Here is a 9,096-nt window from a genome sequence, read left to right on the forward strand (position 1 = left end):
AATTAAATACAATAGATACTGCGCCTATTAGTGCTTCTTCTGCTGCTCTAAGATCTCCTTTATTTCTTCCCCCTTTTTGTCAAACTGTTCCATTTTGAGAGATATCTTCCCAACATCAGTAGAAAGGAGCTTGACAGAGGTTAAGATGTTATCGATAGCAGTAGTAATAGAGAGTTGTAGCAGTTCGAATTTTCTGGACATAATTGACTCCATGCTGTCGACCCGTCGGTTAATAGAGTTTTGAGTAGCAGTCAAGCTAGAAATAATTCCTCTATTTTTCTGAATGTCGTTGACGGTGAAAGAAAGAGCGGAAACAGCAGATTTAATATCCTTCAGACTTTTTAACGATTCCTGATTATCTTCCAACTTCAGAGCATGCGAAAGTTGAGTGTTCTGAATCTTCGAGATGGCAGAAATCATTTGACTCATACTGTCTTGCATATTTTGAACCTCTTCAAAAATAAGATCAAAATCTGCGGAGGATGGAGGATGAGATTGTCGAGAAGTGCTGGGTTCACTTGTAGTGTGTTCAGAAATAATCAAGGCTTGATCAGTTGAAATTGTTTCAGCAGCGTCTCGAACTGAAGTATCAGTAGTAGTAAGTTCTTCTTGATCCCGAGGTGGTGAAGGAGGATTTGGTTCAGCAGATGGTGACACAGCAGAAACTGGTGCCTCTGAAGGATGATCAATGGAATTGACTGGTACATCAGTTGACAGAATTGAAGAATCAACTGGCACATCAGTTGAGATAACTTGATCAGTAGATGGATCTGACTGAACATGTTCTTCGGTAGAAATAAGTGCTTCTGGATGGATTTGATCAGCAGATGGATCAATTTTGTCAGAAATGGGGGCACTGATCTGTGATTCTTCCACAACGGCCTGAATGACTTCATCGATGTGTGCGAAGGAAAGCTCAACATCAGTATACATTTGTTGTTCAACAGTAGGTGAAAGAGGCTTATCATGAGCTGGCTCTTCAGTTGGGACAAGAACTAAGGCTGATGATGGTTCTGTTCTTTCAGAGGGTGCTTCCTCCAATATTTCCTCGTCATCATCATCAGAATCTTCTTGATAGAGAACCAGTTCTTGATCCATTTCCCAGAACTTGATTTGGGATAGCAGTCCTATGAGATCAGTGTCGAGCTGAGTGATTACAGCTTGATCAGCGTAGGCAGTAGGACTGGTAGGTAAGTAATTAGCCTTTAGCTTGGCAAAAATTTGAGCCAACTTCTTCGCTCTGGTCTGATCAAACAGATAACTTTTCCTCTTCATAGCTTGAGCGATCGAGGCGGCTTTGATTGTCCTGAGCACAAAGGCCTCTAGCTTGATGAATTTGCTCAGTTCAGACTTCTTCCTCAATTGCTTGGCGAAGACTTCAGTGCGGTAGGCTGTCCAAGCATCATAGGACTTTATTTTTGAGGCAGCAAAACTGTTAACTTTCGCCCAAACAAGATCAATATGAGTCTGAATTGAATTGGAGGGTCTGGACTCTGCAATCAACTTTCCTTTCCCTTTATCAGTACTCAAAAGATGAGGAATTTCCAGTCCTGTTCGAGTGGATTCCACCTGCTCTACAAATTTGATGCCTTTAGGTCTAGCAGGTGCCACAACAGGAGGACGAGATATCTGGATCAGAGGAGCTTTGATCCTAACTGATTCCTTTGTGGTATTAACTGAAGCTTCTTGTGGAATGACCTGCAGAGGAACTGCTTCTATAGGCTGCTGATCAGCTGAAGAAATCATTGCGTCAATGGGAATGGAGACCTCCGAAGTTGTTTTAACCCTTTGGGTTCTTGGTTTCTTCGTAATCTGTGGAGATGGAGTCTTTTCTGACTCAGATGTACTCAACACTAATTTTCTTTTGGTGGCCTTCAGTTGACCCAAGGTTTTGGCCTTCTTAACTGATTTAGGGGCTGCTAACTGAGTCCCAATCTCCTGTTTGATTTGCACAAACTGACCAGGAGTTATATCCATTTTGGTTTTGGGTGGCATTGTATTCTTTGCATTGAACACTTTAAATTTTGATGACCTTTCAGAATCATCAGCCACAAATCCCTTGACTTTCAATAGGTAACTGATTTGAACAGCAAATCCTTTGGACTGTTTTGAGGATAAAAACATATTCTTCAGAATGGTAAAGATAAGCTGCTTCCAGTTCAGTTTGCTGTCAGCCATAATAGCAGAAATGGCTTGAAATTTTTCCAAGGTAAGAGCAACAAATGATCCAGCTTTTGCCAAAAGCCCCTTAGCAACTACATCAGCAAGCAACTGAATTTCATGCTTCAGTTCCTTCTTAGGATCGGAAACTTTAATCTTCTGTCCATCAGCAGAGAGAAGAGTTTGCATCTCTTCAATATCAGATGCCTTAACATCCGAGAGTTGTGCCACACCATCAGAGGGTAAAGAAAATACATCCCCAAGAAAGTCTTCAGAGATGGTCAGCGACTGACCATTGACAGTAGAGATAATGTTACCTTCAGAATCAATCATCCCTGTGGAGTAGAAATCCTGAAGTTATTTGGGATAAATGTACTGCGAGGATTGTCCTAAAAATGTTTTGAGTCCAGCAGCTTCGAGTTTCTGAAACACCTTCTTGACTTCAGCATCGCCGAAGGATAAGATGGAATCAAAATTAATGGCCATAGCGTTCAGCATAAAAGCGGGAATTTGGGTTGCCATTGATACTTGATTGAGTTCCTGAAATAAAATTCGAAGGATGAAATAGTTCTTGCTCTCAAAAGTTTGTGGATAAATGTAAGGTGAAACTGAATCAAGGCGGGTAATGGTACATATGTACGTGACTATTCAAAATCTGGACATGTGTCAGTCCATAGAAATTTTGAAAAAGTACAGTGTGTACGTGTGCTATAAGCGTGTGTACAATTTGAGCGGTAAAAATTGAGTCCACGTCATAGACTGAAATTCATCATGAGATTAGCAGACAATCACGTCATTGATTTGGAATAAAATAGATTTAATTAGTTAACTTACATGAGAAGATTAGTGAAGGATTCAACTGAATAATCAGTTAGTAAAACTGAGTCCTTTCAGTTGAAAATGCACTAACAACTGTCTTCTCAGTTAACCTCTTAGACCATTATTCCCCCTTAATAAATGCAAAAGAAAAAAAATGACGGCAATAGATAGAATTGATTAAAGGAGAGCCTGGTGCTTGACAGAGTAATCGTCACTTAAGAAATGTCCTTTCATTTCCCTCATCTTGGCCTATAAATAAGAGTAAGATGGTTAGCCACAGCTATCTCAGCAAATAATTTCATAGAGAAGAAGAATAGTCGGTGCTGGAAGCTCAAGCGTCTCTCCGTTTTCACTGCAGGCCAGAAAGGAGGCCATAGAGGACGAAGTCTTTTACTCAAGCCTTTCCTACTGGGAAGAGTTGCAAGAGTTGGGTTCCGGTACTACTCTGACAGGTCACCACCTACAAACGGATGGCCCAACTAAGAGAGGTGCGAGAGCTCTTGAATATTCCTGCAGGGGTGAACGTCTTCAAGGATGTGCATCTCTATCAACTCTTTCTTCGGAAGGAGCTGGAGATCCTCCACCGCATCGCTTTCTCCCACAATTTCTGCAAAACCTCTTCTTCAGCACTAGCTGCTTGGTTGAGTATGTGGATAGCTGATGTGGAGGAAAAAATTATGAAAATGTAACCCGCTTTCATTAATAAAATGGTTATTTTGTTTTATCGTTGTTCTCCTTTGTTCCTGCTTGCAATGTTTTGTATGAGATAAAAACACAAGAACTACTGAAACGCTAACTGACATCAGTTAAAAATTCATAAGAATAAGCAACTCACTTAAGTAATTAGTAAGAAGACAGTAAGGCTAACATATGAATTACAAGCAATAATAATTAATTAGGATAAATCAGTTAATCCAAGTATATTGCGAAAATGAGAAAACTTAGTCTCAGCCAGTGGTTTGGTGAAGATGTCAGCCGCTTTCTGTTCAGTTGATACGTATTCCAATATGATGTTCTTCTTTAAAGCATGATCTCTGATGAAGTGATGTCTAACATCTATGTGCTTAGTCCTGGAGTGAAGAACTGGATTATACGTAATGGCAATTGTACTCGTGTTGTCACAGAATATTGGTGATTCCTTTGCTTCAACGCCATAATCTTTCAGTTGTTGCTGAATCCAGAACAGTTGGGCACAGCAGCTTCCAGCAGCAAGATATTCGGCTTCAGTTGTGGAAGTTGCTATGGATGTTTGATTCTTACTGAACCAAGAAATCAGTCTGTCTCCTAGAAACTGACATGATCCACTTGTGCTTTTTAGATCAAGCTTACATCCTGCATAGTCTGCATCTGAATAGCCAACTAAATTGAACGATGAATCTTTAGAGTACCATAAACCAACATTTTGCGTGCCTTTAAGATATTTCAAGATATGTTTGGCAGCAGAAAAATGTGATTGTTTAGGGTTAGCTTGAAATCTTGCACACATACATACAACAAACACAATATCAGGACGACTAGCAGTTAGGTACAGTAATGAACCTATTAAACCTCTGTAAAGTGTCGTCTCAACTGACATTCCCCCTTGATCAGTATCTAATTTAACTGATGAGCTCATATGGGTGTTTGCAGCTGAACATGATTCCATGCCAAATTTCTTCAGCAATTCCTTCGTGTATTTAGTTTGACTGATAAAAGTTCCTGAATCCAGTTGTTTCACTTGTAGACCAAGGAAGAATGTTAGTTCACCCATCATGCTCATCTCGAATTTTTCCTGCATTAACTTGGAAAACTTCTCGCATAATTTGGGGTTAGTTGACCCAAAAATAATATCATCAATATAAATTTGAAAAAGTAAAATATGATCATTCTTGGAAAATTTTAACAATGTCTTATCAACTGATCCAACAGAAAAATCGTGATCAGTTAGAAATTTTGAAAGAGTTTCGTACCAAGCTCTTGGAGCTTGTTTAAGACCGTATAAAGCTTTGTTCAAATGAAAGACATGATCAGGAAGGTGATGATTGACAAAACCTGGGGGTTGTTCAACGTAGACTTCTTCCTGCAATTGGCCGTTCAGAAATGCACTTTTTACGTCCATTTGGTAGACTTTGAAGTTTTTGAATGAGGCATAGGCTAGGAATATTCTGATTGCCTCCAGTCTTGCAACTGGTGCATATGTCTCATCGTAATCAATTCCTTCTTCCTGCCTATATCATTGTGCTACTAGCCTTGCTTTATTGCGTACAACTGATCCATCTTCGTTTAGCTTGTTCCTGTACACCCACTTTGTACCTATCACAGTTTTTGAGAGTGGTCTTGGAACTAAGTTCCAGACAATGTTATGGATAAACTGATTTAGCTCTTCTTGCATTGCATTTATCCAGTTCGGATCAGCAAGAGCTTCATCAGTTTTCTTTGGCTCCAGTTGAGACACAAAAGCTGCATGTATAAATAAATTAAGCATTTGATTTCTTGTTCTTACTGGATCAGATGGATTACCTATCACTAATTCTGGAGGATGTGACTTCTTCCATCTAAGTTCAGAATGTGTTTATTCTGTATCAGCAATTTCCTCAGTAGGCAACTGAATGTTTTCAGTTTCAGTTGGAGCTAATTCAGTTGGAAACTGATTCTCATTAGTATGCTCCACTAACTGATTGTCAAGATTTGCTTCCAATTCAGCTGATTGATCCAATATGTCAGGTTCAGGTGTTTGGAGATTTTTTTGGTTAAGATGGATATCATCTTCATCTTCTCATCATCATCATCGTCTAAGCTTATATCTGTAAATCTATCAGCTAGCTCAACTGTATCAGTTGGCTTAGAGGTTAGTGTAGACTCATCAAACACAACATGAATAGATTCTTCAACATTCAAGGTATTTTTGTTGAAGACTCTATAAGCTTTACTTACTGAAGAGTAACCAAGAAATATTCCTTCTGCAGATTTAGCGTCAAAGGCTGTTAAATGGGTTTTACCATTGACAAGTATAAAACATCTGCAGCCGAATATTTTGAAGTAAGAAACCACACTTTTTCTTCCATGCCAGATCTCATAAGGTGTTTTCATATGATTCTTATTAATCATTGATCTGTTTTGAGTATAACACGCAGTGTTCACTGCCTCTGACCAAAACCTTTGAGAGATAGAGGAATCAGCAAGCATTGTTCTAGCAGCCTCCTTGAGGGTCCGATTTCTCCTTTCAGCTACACCATTTTGCTGAGGAGTTCTGGCTGCTGAGAGCTCATGCTTGATTCCGGTATTCTCTAAATAATTTGAAAGAATTTGATTGATAAATTCAGTTCCTCGATCGGACCTGATTCTATCAATTCCAACTGATTTTTCATTTAATAATCTTTTGAAAAGCTTAATCAGTTGAGCAGCAGTTTGGTCTTTGGACTTGAGAAATATAACCCAAGTGAATCTCGAAAAATCGTCTACAACCACCAAGGTGTATTTCATTCTCCCTAAGCTCATGACTGGTATAGGACCAAATAGATCCATATGTAACAGTTCTAAGCATCGGGAAGAAGATTTACGACCCTTGTTCTTAAAAGAGGATTTGATTTATTTACCAAACTGACATGCTGAGCAAATTTTGTCTTTGATAAAATCCATTTTGGGCAATCCAGTAACAAGATTGTGGTTACTCAAATATGCAATAGATTTGAAATTTAGGTGGTTCAATCTCTTATGCCACAACCAATTTTTAGAAGATTTTGAGGCTAATAAAACATACTGGTGCATAAGGTTGATCATTCCAACTAACTTTATAAGTGTTTCCACACCTTTTGCCAGTTAGGATGATCTCTTCAGTTAAGTTTTTGACTGAACAAGAATGTTTGTCAAACTGAACTGAGAATCCATTATCGCATAACTGACTAATGCTGATAAGATTATACTTGAGATTCTCAACTAATAAAACATCATTAATGGTGAAATTACCATGGATAAGCTTACCCTTACCCACAGTTTTACCTTTAGAGTTATCTCCAAAACTGATGTTTGGTCCAGTGTATTTAGTCAGTTGAGATAATAAATTTGAATCTCCAGTCATGTGGCGTGAACATCCACTGTCCAAATACCATATAGATCCAATGCTTGTACCTGTTACCTGCAATCAAACACAAGATAAGATTGTGGTACCCTTTTCTATTTGGGTCCAAAGTTGATTAGCCCTTTTTCGACTGATTGTTCAGCCAGTATCTTTTCTGAACTGGCCTGCTGTTATAGTAATTTGAATAGCCACTTGAATGGTTTTTTCTGAAAAATTTTGGTGGCTGACTTCGTGAGTCAGTCACAACTCTTTGACTATAACCAATACCACATATTTTGCCCTTGATCATATTATGAGTCGGCTGTTCAATCAGTTTACTCGGCTCAACTTGTTCTTGTACCATAACTGATTTGACAAAGTGAATATATTTCCCTTTGTCCATATTCAGTTTTGGATGAATATCTTTGGAGGGTATTTCATCCTGGTTACTGAACCCTAAGCCAGTTTTATCAGTAAATGATTTCTGAGAGTTCTGTATATCAGTCAATGCAACGGATGATTTATTCCAAGCCTGAATGAGCTCAGTTTGCTTTGTATTTTCAAGCATTAACTTTTGAATCATTAATTGATTCTTGCTCCTTTCAGTATTGAGTTCGGCAATCTCCCTTTTTAGACTCAACATTTCAACTGATACATCAGTTGTTGTCTTATTGTCAGAGGGATCAGTTTGCTCTACTCTGACCTTTTCAAACGATAAGGCAAGCTTTTGATATTCACTAACCATGTAATGAAGAGTCGAAATAAGTTCTTCTCTTGTGAAATCAGTTGAACTGAAGTCAAATACCTGTTGGCTGCTTGAATGAACTTCTGTATCATCAGCCATCAAGCACTTCACTTCTTCCTCATCTTCACTAGAGCTACAAGAGGTTTCTGGTTCTGACTCTTCGCTGTCAGTCTCTGCCCATTTGGCTTTGCTATCCTCAGCTAGGAGTACTTCATGCTTCTTTCTGTAAGGCTTCTTGTCGTCCTTAGATCTCCTCTTATGCTCATACACTTTCTTCTTTCTTTCAGTCGAAGCTTGACTATCCTTTTTAGGTTTTGGACAGTCAGCAATAAAATGACCAGGTTTGCCACAGTTGTATAATGCATTGGACTCTTCTCTGGGATTGTTTCTTTGGTACTGCTTCTGAAAGTTTCCTTGATTCTTCCTCATGAATCTTCCGAATTTCCTGATGAACAATGACATGGCGTCATTGCTTAATTGATCTGCGGCTTTCTCAACTGAACCAGTTGGTTCTGATCTCACTGCAGCTAAGGCAGTAGTTGCTGCTGGGGTAGATGGTTCTCCTTCTCGAGTTTGCAGTTCAAACTCATATGCTTTTAAGTCAGCAAACAAGTCATGGAGTTCAACTTTGTTCAGGTCTTTAGACTCCCTCATAGCCATGGTTTTCACATCCCATTCTTTGGGATGACATCTGATAACCATCAATGCTACTTCTTTATTGGTATACACCTTTCCAAGTGCATTAAGTTCGTTGATGATGCAGCTGGTTCTCTCATCATATTCATGCATCGTTTCTCCAATTTTCATTCTGATGTTATCGAACTTTTGTACAGCAACAGATAGCTTGTTTTCTTTGGTTTGTTCATTGCCTTCGCAAAGCTGGATTAATTTATCCCAAATCTCTTTGGCTGTTTTGCACATCTTGATTTTACTGAACGTCACTTTGTCCAGTGTTTTGTACAATATGTCTTTTGCTACATTATCCAAATTTGCTTTTCTTTTGTCTTCGGCAGTCCTTTCATCTCTGGGCTTTTCAATATGGTGAGGTGCCCCATCTGTGATTGCAACTGCTGTGTTGGCTTTCAAAATCTTCATGGGTCCGTCAGTTATAACGTACCACATGTCATCATCCTGTGCAGCTAGATGAGCCTGCATCCTGATCTTCCAATCGTCAAAATCTTCTCTGGAGAACATGGGGATCTTGTTAAATGAAGTCATAATGAGCAATTTGAGTATAGATATTCTTTTGAAAGGATATGACTTGCTCTGATACCACTTGAAAGGATCGGTGAATCGGGTGAAGAGTGTTTAGAAGAGGGGGGGGGGAGGTTGAATA

Source organism: Primulina eburnea, chromosome 15, assembly GCF_022965805.1.
Source record: "Primulina eburnea isolate SZY01 chromosome 15, ASM2296580v1, whole genome shotgun sequence".
Taxonomy (NCBI): domain Eukaryota; kingdom Viridiplantae; phylum Streptophyta; class Magnoliopsida; order Lamiales; family Gesneriaceae; genus Primulina; species Primulina eburnea.